The sequence below is a fragment of the Ambystoma mexicanum genome, chromosome 5p (assembly GCF_040938575.1).
Source record: "Ambystoma mexicanum isolate Mex_15411 chromosome 5p, UKY_AmexF1_1, whole genome shotgun sequence".
Taxonomy (NCBI): Eukaryota; Metazoa; Chordata; class Amphibia; order Caudata; family Ambystomatidae; genus Ambystoma; species Ambystoma mexicanum.
This window is the reverse complement of record NC_090930.1, coordinates 167,310,693-167,325,761: the sequence shown is the minus strand read 5'-3', so window position 1 is coordinate 167,325,761 and position 15,069 is coordinate 167,310,693.

Genomic DNA, 15,069 nt, shown 5'->3' with positions numbered 1-15,069 from the left:
TGTTCCTTGCTAGACATGTGAAATGTGAAATGTGTGCCACTGTTTGGGATGGCCCTCTTTCTTTGGATTGGACTTTTTAATTTCTTTCATTTTAAATATATAGGGCTACCTGTTTCATAATGCATAGAGAAGAGAAACCGGGGCAGGGCTTAACCAGGTTCCAGCAGCAGTATATATCAAGCTGGCAGCCCCCTTCATACCCTTGGCACTGTCTCTGCAGCCCCGGGCACAGTACCCATCACACCCAAACGTCAAAAAGTGACTTGTTGATCAGTGAAGAAACACTGTGTGCTTGAAATTAATCAATTGTAATGTGTAATGTCTCGGTCACCTTTTCACAATGTTGCATGCTTGCAATGTGGGGAGCACCCACTACAAATGCAATCTTCCTGCAATGGCGTAATTAAGTATTTTCCGCAATATCTCTTGATATGGCATGGTCTGTATTATTATTGGGTGATCACCTATTCAGTCCGTACATTTTCAGTTTGTGAGTTACCTTTTTTTTTTTTTTTTAAGAGTGACTTTTCATTGCACACTCCGGAAAATTCCCTCTTGTTATACAATGCGTATTAAGGATTAGAGATAGCTCAGTGAGGTAAGTGCTTGGCACTAGTAACTAGTGTCCTGCAGCCCTTTACATGTTTGAATCTGAACTATGCTAAAACAGGCTTTTATTCTTCTGATAAAGAGAAATGTAGGTTTTAAGAAGGATAAAATTAAGATGTATTATTTACGTGGATAGAAAATTTCTTTTTTTTTTAACAAATGATGCATAGAAAATAAGAGAATACATCATTATCAATTTTTTCCAGAAAGATTACTTTCATAATTTAGATTTTGCAAATATGCTTTATTAATCGCAAACAACTGAACACAACCACAACCAAAGACAGTCCACACCTCAACACCCACACTAAAGTCAATTACTGTATCAAAAGGCATGAGGAACCAATGTCCAGGCGCCATATCGACACAACCGGCAAAAAGAACAAGCAAACCATAGAAAACAAAAACATTTCACTGCAATATGGTTAACCCACAGCGTAGAGATACACAAGCTCTTCAACGAAGGGAGAGCAGACATGCTTTTCCTCACAGAATCCTAGTTAATGATTAACTTTAAGGTGATTGCATAGAAATCCCTCCCAAACAATTTCATACTCAGGCATGCCAACCACAAAGGAGAAAGAGGACGTGGCCTAACATACAAAGGTTACCTAAGAATCATAATGGAACCATTGTCAAAGATCGCAGACTCTTCCTCCAGCTAGCTCTCGACCATCAACCAATCTATCCTAGGACTCAAATCGCCCTAGTGCTAAAAAGATACATTTTTGATGAATTTTTGCATCAGGGCAAAGTTTTCCCAGGTGCAGAAATGTAGTCAAAATTCATCGATTTTGCATTGGGGCAATTTTTGTCCTGGTGCTTTTAATATGCCAAACTGCACTTGCCAAGGTGCAATGGTGTTTTAATGTGTCCCAGTGTTTTTAAAATAGGACACACTTTGCCCTAGTGCTAATACCGTGCAATCTTTGCACTTGCACTGGTGCCAACTTTCTGTAATCTGGCTCCTAGGTTCCACCAATACATTTGTGACACTGGCACCCATGCACCCATTACACCAGGAACTGATTTACAGCTGCAATTAAGCCATTACTTTTCAGAAGACATCTTTAAAATAACATTGGCATGCCCTGGGTAATGACTGGCAAGTGGACAAGGTAATGATTGGGAATGGCCGTAGGACTAGCAAGACCACTGGAGATGAACAGCTTGATTTAAACCCAATAACATGCACAAGCTGTGTCCTTCCCCTTATCCAATCTCTCCCCTATCTTCACATTTTGTGCCAGTAACTTTGGCTTATGGGCATGTAAGCGCTACCTAACACTCAAAACTAAAAGGCATGACTCTTGCCTCTAAAATAACTTTAAGACATCACCGCAGGGTGCATCCAAGTCTCTTAGCATTAAGAAATCCCTGAAAACCTTTTTAAGAATGGATTTGATGACCACTCAGCCTCAAGCATGACCTCTCCCCTTTAGTGAGGGTTAGGTCTCCTGGAAGAAGTCATTGGACATTATAAGATCTCTGCCTGCCGAGACCATGCAGATCCCTGAGCAGGAAAGGCTGCAACATCACCTCCCTAGCCCATGGAAAAAGTGGAAACTAGATGACACAATAGCCCTTTACGGAAGACCTAAATAAATATAAAATAAATTAACGCACAGTACAATTTCAAAGAAATGTCCTTCTTAATTACGTTCAGCCATGGACATCACTTCACAGGTTCCGGTCCCCAAATATCTTTTACAAAGATGAGCTGATTCAATTTAGTATTGGAATGAACTTCTCTAATGTCTTGCAAACAATGTGCTAGTAAATTGCACTCTGAATTTAGAAACATAATAGGATGATAGCTCTTAGCAGGATGCATTTAGAAAGGGACAGAAAACAGAGTTTGCTTTGGAGGGGATTAGCTGTTTGGGCTAACAGGTGTCAACCAATTTTCATTGTGTGTGAGATAAGAAGTGCCAGCGGCAATGAAACAGGTAAAGGGCAGACATGCAGGGGTCAAGTCAGATGAAGACGCAGAATGAGGGTATAGGGTGATGAGGAGGAATAGGGTGAACTCTCCCCTAGGTAAATTAAAAATGCACAGAGCATTGATGGTTAGCCAGAGCAGTTTAGTTTGCCCATGGCTAGGTTTAGGCTGGTATGATGATTGGCATTTAGAGTAATGGGCCATGATTTCAGGATGCCTATTAGTAGGGCCTTTTCAGTAGTCCAACCCGGTTATCAGGAGAGTTTGCACTGAAGAAAGTGCATCAGATATCAATGTATTATCTTTGATGTTTCTCAACAATGTTGGAGTGGAGCCTCTTCCATAGTGTTTTTGGTTTAAAGTTAATGGTAAATATGTAAAGTCAGTGATTTACAACAGGTAAGTATTGTTGGTGTGGCTTCCTCTTTTGTGGTGTTTTAGAGCTAGTCTTGGATAAGAAAGAACAGACGGAGAACAATAGGAATAGGAGTTCTGGTTTTGAGATGTAAATAATGGTTAATCATTGAATCTTGCAATGGTGGCCCATATGCACTTGAGGTGGTTGACAGTATCTTGACCTTCGATTGATCTTCAACTACAGTTGAATATCATCGATATATGTATGAATGGAGAATCCTGTGTTTCCGGTGAGGAAACTCAGGGGCTTCTTTTGTAGAGACAACAGATTTGAGACAATGGGCATGCTTGTGCAGGAAGGAGGTGCTCACTTAAGTACTCTTCCAATGTTCTTGAGAAGGTTAGGTGGTCTACTTTGTGAAATGCCTTATTGATATGATATGATATGATATGATATGGCATTTATAACGCGCCTATACACAAGTGTTACAAGGCGCGACGAGGCAAGGGAGGGGGAACAGGGGTAGACAGATAACGATCCTACTAGACCAGGTGTCATTCAGATCGTGCAAGTGCATGGGAAGGGGGAAAGGGAGAAGTGCGAGGGTGCGGGGAGAGGGGAAAGTGCAGTACATGGGATGGTAGATAAAGAATAAATAAAACGCCCAGCTAGTGGCAAGTGCAAGGTAAGTGCAGGCATAAGTGTAGGTTAGGGGGACTGTAGGGATACAGAAACAGTCTCCAAGTGCAGGGGTTGCCAGGGAGGCAGTGCAGGTGAGCAACTGGCGGGGCCTGGGCCTGTGAGCAGAAAGGGTGGCAATGTAAGTGGTGCAGTTTCAGCCAGAAATCAGCAGGGGAGAGGAAGAGAGAAAGCAGAAGCAAAGAGGAAGATTTTGAGGTGCTTCCAAAACCAGAGATGGTTCTCCTCAAGTTTCAGGGAGGCAGGAAGGCTGTTCCAGAGAGAGGCCCCTGCCGAAGAAAGATATCTACCACCAGGGGTCAAGTCCTAAACATTAAAGTGGGGGGACTCATAAACAAATGTAATGGGATGTGACGTCACCAGAAATTAGCATATCAAGGTGAAATATGCTAATTTCATTAAATTGGCTTTGCATAACAACCAAAATTGAACAGAACAAATGGCATTTGCCTTTCATAAAGTCAAATCACACACAAAACCAAGACAGGATATTTTCTTCTAATAGTGTTTTGGAAAACGTTCTAAGGTGTGCATGTTTTAAACTCCAAGAAACAATACAAATATTTTCCTTTGAGACTTGCAGTACCGAAATGGGATATTTCACCTTTAGTTGTTTGTTATTTTCCATCAGGTTATATAGTGCAGTGGTGAAGTGTCCGGCCTACAAACTTGATGATCCCTCAGGTCAGCTTTAATTCATAAATTCAAAGAGGACATCTAATTTTTCTCTTTTAGCTGGGGGGGACTGAGTCCACACTCTGAAAAAAGTGGGTGGACTCCATCCCCCGCGTGTACCCTCGACTTGAGCCCTGTCTACCACCAACTCATTGCTTGGAGAAGCGACTGACCCTGAGGGAGTTGGAGGCAGATGAGCAAAGAGCTTGAGAAGGAAGATATTTAGGAAGAGAGAGTTGAAGGTATTTCGGCCCTAGCCCCCAAGAAGGCCTTGTGGAAAATGCAGAGGGTTTTGAATTTAATCCTCATAGCTACTGGGAGCCAGTGCAGAGATTTCAGTCCTGGAGGGATACGATCCCTGTGCTTGAGGCCAAGGACAAGTCTTGCAGTCCTGTTCTGGATAAGTTGCAGAGGGCAAAGAGTAGAGACAGGCAGATTTAGATAGAGGCTGTTACAATAGTCCAACCTAGAGAGATCCAGGTCTCTGGTGACAGTGAGCTTCTAGGGGAAGGTGAGGAAAGGAAGAATATCTCTGAGGAAGTGCAGATGGTAGTGAGACTTCTTAGGGACGCCAGAGATGTGAGGACAGAAGGAGAGTGTGGAATTGAATATGACCCCGAGGTTTTTTGCCTTGCATGTGGGAGCAGGAAGAGGGCCTAAAGAAGCCGGCCAGAGAGCTGCAGGGAAGGAGGGAGTGGCTGTGCCGATGAGTAGAATCTCAGTCTTGCTGGCATTAAGGCAGAGGTCATTGGCTGCACACCACTCCTGGATAGCAAACAGACAGTCACAGATGAGGGAAGGAGAGGAGGAGGCCGAGGGTAGCCTGAAAATGAGCTGGGTATCATCCGCATAGCACTGAAAATTGGGGCAGAGAGCGGCGATGCAGTGGGCAAGGAGTGCCAGGTATTGGTTGAACAGCCAGGGAGAGAGGTTAGTTGGTTGAACTGCAGGTAGAGAAAAAGATATCAGAGAGGAAGGACCCAAGTTGGACCTGGGAGGGTCGATCAGAGAGGAAGGAATCAGCCATGCAGGAGCCTGACCAGTGATACCCAGTATATCGCGCAGGCGGTTGAGCAGGATGGCATGGTTGACAGTGTCAAAGGCAGAAGAGAGATCAAGCAAGATGAGGACGCAAGGGGTGTTGGAGTCGAGGTTGGAGAGCAGGTCTTCACGGATGTTCAGGAGAGCAGTTTCCGTGCTTCTGGCAGCTCTGAAGCCAGACTGATGGTCATGGAGACAACCAACAGATTTAGTGTGTAGATTAAGCTGGGAGATAGAGGTCAAAGAGAAGGAGTAGACAGGGCACTCTCTTGGTCCAGGACAGAATGGAGTTTTCTTGATTTGTAAGGTGACTTGGTGTAATCCAGACAAAAGACAGGTTGTTATTCTACCAATAGGTTGCTGTCAGAGTTGTAAATGGAACGTTGAGAGGCTACACTTCTTTCCAATGCTTTAAGCCAGGAAATAATCTTCAATATTGATCCGTAGTTATTCATGTCTTCTCCGTATGTTGTTGATTTGGTACGAGAGTGGTGAATGGGCCAGTTTTCAGGCATTAGTAAAACATCTATATTTCTTTTAAATCATGGCGGCCAAGGCTTTGTATAGTTGTTTTGGGTAAGTAGACTAGAATAGGGAATGCTCCAGGAAAGATGAAGGGAGCATCTCTCCCAACTGATGTCTTTTGCTTTGTAGTGGCAGGGGCATTGTTGTTGGAAAGTAGTTATCTCCCCACTGAATTTCCTGTTTTGTTGCAGAAGTCCTGAGTGAAGTTCAAACATTTCTCCGCTAAAAGAGGTGCATCTGTACATTCAGGGGGATGGGGCGGTTTGGAAACGCGCACAGTTTGTCTAAAGTTTCCTTCATATTCATCTGCCTTAGCTAGCTCGGCTGGAAGAGATGTGTGGGGGTAGGATATGGTACGATATGATATGGCATTTATAGCGAACCTATACACAAGTGTTTTGAGGATTGCGATAGCAGTGTCTTCGTTGAGTTTGAGACTCTTTCCTATTAAATGTTTAGGGTGCTGGACATCCTTGGAGCAGAGTGTATGAAATTTCTGTTCTTTATGATTGTATTTGCAACTTATATTTTTTAGAGGGAATTGGGTTACGGCAAGAGCACTTAGAAAGGCTGTGGTCGGCAAAGTCTCTCAAGAGGGTTGAGATGGAACATTAACTGGTAACAGGCAGACAGTCAGGGGAAAGGCAAGGAATCTTTGCAGGCAGATGTCAGGACAGGTGAGGTGATAGAGTAGGAAGGGAGAATTAAGGAGTGTCTACATAGTGAATGGGAGGAGATGCAGGCTGGGGGCCATCTTCTATGTTTGAATGCTCCAGTTGTGATGGGCGAGATTTGAAATGAAGTGCAATCAGGTCAATGCATAGGACAGTTGAAGGATGGCAAGAGTTACTATAACGGGGAGAAAGGTACTTTCTGCATCACTGAGCAGATATTTAGTATGGATTAATAGCCCTGTTATTATATACTTGAAACAAACTCACAGTGGCCACCATGCACAAATAAAAAAAAGCAAGTTATACCAAAAGAAATAGCAAAATCCTCAATGTACAAAGCAGCACAAATAATAATAGGTACACAAAATGTAATACATCACAAACGTGTAAAAAAAACAAACTTGGCCGTGAGAAGCAACATGAAACAATGCAAACACTTAAAAGAAACATTCATTCAACATCTACCCAATAGTTTAACCTACTTATGTAATATGGCTGCCACTAAAACAGAGCTTTCAACGTGATGCGTTTCTTCTGCCCAAGAAGCAGCTGACTGATACCAGGCCCCTGCGATATGTATTTTTAAGAGTGTCTGTCAGAGAGCTAAATTGGTCGCAATCTGACCTAAACAATAAGACTTTTGCATGATAGAATATTTGCTGATGCGTAAAAGGGATGCGCAGCACATAAAGTAGAGGGAAAGAATTCCCAGTTCATCTAGGCTGCTGGGTCATTTCTGAACACAGTCTTCTTCTGAAAGACCTGATCCAATCCTACAGCACTGTCCTCTAAACCGAGACCAGCAAACATTAGACCGGGCCGTGTACATGATTTTCCTTCATCAATAACCCCAAAATGGGAAAAAAGGAGACTGCCATGAAACGGATGAGATGTCATATGCCTCCAGACTCTGGAACCTCCTCCCCGTTAACACGAGACTTGCCCCATAACTTCAACTTTTCAAGAAAGAGCTCAAGTCACTCCTCTTCAAGGAATATCTCGTCAATAACTCCTAGGTCCACACATCTCCTCCACTCTGCAACTAACCTAAGGCAGGGTGATCTGCTCCTCTTCCTTCAACCCCTGGTTGCTTGTAGATTCCTTGCTGCCAAATTGCCCGCCCTCTCCCATCCCGTTCTTATCTGCCCGCCCTGTTGTATCTCTGCTTCCCACCTATGATTATAAAGTGCTCAGTTGCTTTCAAAAGCTAGGCCCGTGCTCAATGAATACCATAATGATGATGATGATGATGTGTTATTTATATAGAGCCTTAATCCAAAGCGCTTTACAGAGCACATATTTACATACAATATCACCCAACCGAAATTGATACTCATTTATCGACCTCGGAAGGATGAAAGGCTGAGTTGGCCTTGCCAGGATTCGAACCTGCGACCTGCAGATCACGCTCAGATCGCAGCAGCAAGCGCTCAACCCGCTGAGCTATCTTACCAGCACAATGCTATGATTATAATTATAATAAAAGCATGGAAATTTGAGCAGCGTCAGTGAATAGGAAGTTATTTTCAATACCCCCGGTCACTGTCCTGACAATTTATGTAAGCTATTACATGTTCTATTGTAATGGCCACTGAATGGGTTTGATACTGTATGTGTGTATTGTACTGTCTGATGCATTCCCATTTCATCCCATTAGGTCCCTCCCCATTACGGGTATCTCATTCGTTCTCTGTTGGCAATGGAAGGGTTTTATAGTGTATGGGTTATACGACAGTCTGTTATGCTCTACCCCTTACAGCCCATTAGAGTGTTCAGTATTGTCTGTTGTGACGGGCCATGATATGAACGTCTCACGCTAGTGCCAACACTTCTGCCAGTGCTGGACCTTGACTTGGGAGAAGCTTTGTCGCGGCAGGAACTTTAGGGCAGAAGACCAACCAACCTTTCTACAATCTCTGAATGGGGTGAGAGTGCCAGCAGGGGATCTTGCGGGCGAGGCGGGTGCTCAGAAAGCCCATTCATGTCAGTCATATGAAGAGAGACTTCTGGGGGCCCGCAAAGAAGCTTGACACCCGCAGGGCTGCCTGCACACCATGCATTCCTGGCTGAAGACGATTTACTCAGGACTGTGCGCGGAGGAGCTACATGTGTGCCTCTTAAGGAACAATGTGCGCCTGTTAAGGAAGACAATAAAACAGGGGAAACAAGGGGTACAGGCTCTAATATGACTTGTTACCCCACTATATTGTCTTTCTGATGAAAGGGAGAAGAGGAATGTAAGTGGACTTCATCTATCTTCCGAAGTGTCTGCAGCATCATCCACATGTGCATTAACAATACGGAGGTTGTCGCATCTATTAGCATTCAAATGTGTTGGCAAGGTTCCTCAAAACAGAAGGTGCCATCTATAATCCCATAATATTCCCTCTTCATGGAAAACAGCAGACATTTTCTCCAAATGTCAGAAATACTCTGTGCTGGCAGTGGGGTTGCCTTAATCTTACCTGAGTGGATTCTTTCTTCCATCCTACCCACTCTGCCCTATTCATCCTTTGAGAGCCTAGTATGAAAATTGGTCATCTCTCCTTCCTCCACTCTGACCATTGCTACCATCTACCGGCCACCAGGTGCTTCCTCTCTGAGTGGACGGACTTCTGTTCCTCCCTACTCTCTACCACCTCCACTTAAACTCCTCGTGCACAGCATCCACCCTCTTCACTGACCTCTGCTCCTCCCTACCCCTCTCCATTCTTCCCTCTAGCCCCTCCCATTCTGCTGGACATACACTAGATGCCATCATCCATTCCAACCTCCCTCTCTCTACACCCCTGGTCACCCCTCTCTCCTGGTCTGACCACTCTCTCCTCACCTCCCACCTGGGTCGCTATGGCCTTGTGACAACTCTTCATCAAGCTCTTCTAACCTCATTGACGCACATCCGTCCAATGAAACGAGTGTCAGATGCTGCCTTCACTTCCACCTCCATTCCCCGTTGCCCACCCAACACAGACTCTACCGCTGATTCTGCCCTCAGCAACCTCTATCTGTCCATTATCAACATCCTTGCCCCAGTCATGAGGATCCATCTGAAACCTGCCTCCAAGCTTAACACCTGGTATGACTCCGAACTTGCAGACCAAAAACGGACATGCAGGGCTGCAGAACGGAAGTGGCAAACTTCAGGTTCACCCGCTGACAAACTTGCCTAGCGCCTGATCCAGAGACACTACAGACTCTCCACCCATGCCAAACAAACAGCCCACATTCAGGCACAATTGTCCAATGCATCCAACAACACGGCTGAACTCTTCAAAATCTGCAGGGAACTTGCCAATCCGTCAGCAGTATCCTCTGCTCCTACTTTGCAATGCACTCACCACTCCCTTGACTTCCAAAACCCAGGACATACTGATCAGCCTTGTCACATACTCTTCCAACCCAACCCCCCCACCTCCCCTGACTACTCACCCTCCTCTTTCTCCTTCTCCTCCTTTGCCCCTGTCTCTCCAGAAGAAGTCACCAGAGTAGTCAACTCCATGAAGGTTTCTTCAAAACAGGATTCCCCTGCTCATCCAGAACCATCAAGGATAACATTTCCTCTCTCGCTGCTGCTCTTGCCGATCTCTGTAACCACTCCTTCACCAATGGTTATTTTCCATCCTCCCTCAAGCACTTCCTTATGTGCCCCCACCTTAAAAAAACATCAGCAGATCCTTTCTGCGCGGCCAAATATCACCCCACTTCCATCACTCCCTTCACGGGGAACCTGCTTGAGAAGTTGGCCCGCCCCCAATTAAACTCCCACACTGAACTTGTTGATGGTCTTCACGACCATCAATCTGGATTCCAAGCATCCGGAGGCACGGAAACTACACTTCTGAACACCCGTGAAGAACTGCTTGCATCCCCCTGGACTCCAACTCGGTTGTAGGACAAATGATCGAATCTAAATGGTCGACAGGACAAATGGTCAACACCAAAAGGTCGACAGGTCGAATGATCGAAATTTTTATTTTGTTTTTTCACATTTTTTTGGGGGGGGGGTCCCCCCAACCCCCTTTTTTTTTGCTTAAAACCACTTTTTCCCTAAACAAAAACCTAAAAAAATATATATAACTAAAAAAAAATTCGATCATTTGTCCTGTCGACCAAATTGTGTCGACCTTTTGACTGTCAACCCTTTGTCTGTCAACCATTTGACTAGACACCCTCCAACTCCCCTGCTGTCCTCATCCTCTTTGATCTCTCTTCTGCATTTGACACAGTAAACCATTCCATCCTAAAAAGAAAGCTCCACGACACCCTTGGTATCTCGGAGTGGGCACTGGACAGGGTTACCTGCTTCCTAATCGATCACTCTTCCAAAGTCATACTGGGCTCCTTGTCCTCCCCTACTTCCTCCTCCACCTCTGGCATCCTGCAGGGCTACGTTCCTTCACCTTGGCTCTGTAACATCTACCTTACTCTGCTTGCACGCCTCATTTCCTCCTTCTCCCCTAACTTCCAGTGCTATGCTGATGGCACACAACTCTTCTTCAAACTTCCTACAGGCGCCCTTGCACCCTCCTTCATCCCTGACTGCTTCTCTGCCATCCCGGTCTGGTGCACTTCTAATGATCTCTGCCTCAATGCCAGCAAAACTGAGATCCTCCCTATTGGGACCCCATTACCCTACTTCTTCCCTTCTCTCTGGCCTTCCTCTATGGGTCCTCCCCCTGCTCACTCCTGGGGAGCCAGGAATCTCAGAGTCATCTTTGACTCCTCTCTCTCCTTCCTCCCTCATACTCAGGACATCGTCAAGAAGTCCCACTTTCAGCTCCTCCTTCTGAAAGGAATTCTACCTTTTCATCACCTTTCCCCAGAGACTCAATGTTACCCGGGCTCTGGTTCTCTCTAGGCCCGACTATTGCAACAGCCTCCTCCTTAATCTACTTTTGCCCCCTCTGTGACCTCTCCGGCTAATCCAGAATAGAGCAGCAAGACTTATCCTTGGCCACAAGCCAAGGGACCGCATCTCTGCTGTCCTACAAAGTCTCCACTGGCTTCCGATTGTAGCGCAGATTAAAATTCAAATCCCTCTGCATTATCGACAAGGCTGCCTGGGGCCAGGGACCACTCTATCTGCAACTCTTTCTGACCAAATGCTCTCCCTCTAGACACCTGCATTCCTCTGGGACCAATTCCTTGCGTGTGAAGCGGTTTGCTAAACAGAGAGCAGGTGGTTGATCGCTTTCCTCAGCTGGCTTCATTCTTTGGAATAGAATGCCCCTCCCTCTTCGTCTTGAGCAGGACCTCCTCAAGTTTCGGAAAAGCCTCAAGCCCTTCCTCTTCACCTCTTCTTCACTCCCTCTCTCCCCTGCTAATCGCACAGTAGCTTGAATGAAGCGCTTGGCCCGCATCCTCGGGGCCCTGACCTCCCACTTCTTATCATCTCAGCTGCTGTCCATCCTCTGCACTTGCTTCGGATCATCCTCCCCTTGGAGGTTGCACTTACCTTTTTCTCCATAGCACTTCACCTGCTGCTCAACATGAGCACCACAGTACCTATCCCATACCCCTCTCCCCTCTGCGCTTGCACATTCTGAACACTCACAAGGCATAGTAGGTTTGTCTTCCCCTCCCCACTTATCTACTTTTGGTTTATTTAATTAACTTGATTATTTATTATTGTGTAATTACATTTTCTTTCATTCCCTATCCCCTCCCTGTTGCCCCATGGACACTTTGAAACAGTATATGCTTCCTGTATTAGCACCTAAAAAGTGAACAATAAATACATAAATAAATATAAGACGGGTCCGTATATTTTATTAGGTATATTGGTGTCCCCCCATAAGGTCTAATCTCCTTTGAGAGATGGCGATGCAGTTTGAACTTGTTAGCCTCCTCGCAGGTAGAGATCCAGCCTGTTTCCTAGAGTTTCTTCTTGACATTGGTTGGATTTGCCCAAGCTCATCCTGCGAGGCTCCAATTTCTTCTAAAGTCTTTTTACAAGCTTCATTTCTTGCGCAGCCAGGTTTGTTTTTTCCATACTCTATCTCTGCTTTGATGATCTTAAAACTTTCTGCCAGAGTTGGGGTTGTGTATTTCCTGAACAATGATAGAGCTTTCCATTCTACGGCGGCTTTAAGTGAAATTAGCCCAAGTTCTCTTCTCACTATCTGGATTTGAATTCACTTAGGCAAACCTAACACCCGTTTCCAGCATTTCCATTCGGCCATATATAGTCCTGGATAGTTAACATAGCCTCTGACCCGTATGTTATCGTAGGGACCACCTTTGCTCTGTACAAGTCCAGCACAGGTTTTATGAGCAGTTACAGAACCTTTTTTTCAGAATTAGAGCTTGGATTGCCAATGCATTGATTTTCACTATCAGGGCAAGGATGTTTTCCCTTTCCCAGCTTTTCGTAGATATCTGTATCCCCAGGTATTTGATGGCAGACACACATTCCAATTTTGTCGAACCAAAAGCCTAGCGAAAGCTCTGCATTTTCTTTCCCTGCTTCTGGAGTTGAAGGATCTTCATCTTTTTGGTGTTAATCTCTAGGTGGTTTATCGTTGTGTAGTCTTCCAGGCATCTCAATTGTCTTTGAAGGCCCATGGGGGTCCTGTCAAACAGGACTAGGCGTCTGCATATAGGAGGTGCGTAATTTCCACTCCACCTATTTTCTGATGTATTTTTCTATATGATTTCATGAATGCCGGGCGGTCAGATATATAGAGATTGAAGATGTAGGGCGCAATTGGGCATTCCTGTTTAACACCTCTCACATTCTGATTTTGTCGCTTAGCAGGCCAATAGTGTTTTGCCTTACTCTGCAGAAAGTATCCATATGAAGTTTTACTATCAGATCGGCTAGGCAATTCCATGACTTCAGTTTTTCCCAGAGTAGTCGTCTACTAATGCTATCAAAATCTTTAGAAAAAATTGCAAAAGCTAGATAGCAATAGTAGTTTGATTTCAGACCTTTGTTCTTTAGTAGCGACAGTATTATCAAGGGAGGTAAGGTTTCAAGTCCTTTTGTAAAGCCAAATTGGAGATGGTCCATGTGCCCACTATCCAGAGCACGGGTTTTTAGTTTCTCTAGGAGGAGGGTCGCATAGAGTTTCCCCAAGACATCATACAGGGCGATGGGACGATAGTTCCCTTGTCCTTCTCTGTCTACACTTTTAAATATCAGGACTATAATCGCTCCCTACCATGACTGTGGGATAGATTTGGTCGCCACAATCATCTTCAATATCGAGTCCATCATCCAGGGCCCATTCACCTGGGCATTCTTTAAGCTTCTGATTTGAGAGACTGTCTGGGCCTGGTTTTTGATCATTGATGTTAGGTATGCGTGATCATAATTCAGAATCCAAGACACTTGTATATTTAAGGACTGTTCATCTGTGTCCGTGTCTGCACATACGTTTTTAAGGAACTGTATCCAAGCTGCTTCTGATACTTCTTTCAGTAGGATCCTTTTTCTTTGCGTCCCAATACAAGTTAATCAATGTCAGATGTTTGCTGCTGGAAGCTTTAGATGAGATGTCTTGGGTAGTTGTTTTAAGATAGTGAGTTGAATGAAGGATCCGGAGTTGATAAATTTTAGTGGCTCAAAGGAGGTTCCGGTCTTTATCAAGGTCAGCAGACCGGCCGATGGGTGACCACCTATATGAACATTGGCTGGGCTGAGAAATTATACAAAACCTTTGAGAGAGGGATTTCTGGCAAGCCAAGTCTCCTGGAGACATATGAAATCAGCCTTGTACCAGGTTTTGTCTCCTTTGGCTCTCATGTGTGAGACATCTATCATATTCCACGATACAATGTTAGTACAAACAGGCCCGATTGCACTCCTGCTCGTGGCTAAGGTTTAATTTCGACCTGCTGGGCTTCTAGGAGCCGACCCCACCGGTCTGGTCGTGGAGAGTTAGTCGCTTTGGTTTGATTAACACGCATCGGGACGAAGAATCCAGTCCTCCCACGCTGACTGTTATGTCCAGGTTTTCTCTTTCTCTTAAGGATGGAGATAGCCCTAGACCAGGGCCTTTTGGTAATCGTTCATCTGGGACATGTGGTGCTTCCCTGTTGTTAAGGCAACAGTGTTCTTTGTCCCTCATAGGACTCCAATCGTTTCCCCTAATTGTTCTATACTTTTTATCCCCATCCTGCGCGACTTTAGTTTGGAATTTAGATCCTCTCCTGTGGATTCCATCGAAGCCTAATGACAAAAGACCAAACGCTGACTCTAAGAAAAGATTCTTTACCGTCGAAGGCCGAAGATGCAGAAGTATAAGATCAGCACGGTCTTCATTAGGAAATCCTATTATAGAGAAGTCATCCGGAAACATTTGTCGAAGGGAAGGTATGAATTGGCCTAGTCTCATTGTGTTAACTCAGCTTAAAATACACTTGTGACCATCATCCAGAATTCTCTCCAGTCGTATGCATCTGATCAGGTTGCTAGCATGGTCAAAGTGAGCCAGGGATTCTTTTTTTAAATTTTTTTTTTGTACATCGTTTTGTTGGCATTTTCTGAAAAAACACAAAATGTGCTCCCTTTTTGGTCATTTTCTCTGACCCCCCCATACAGC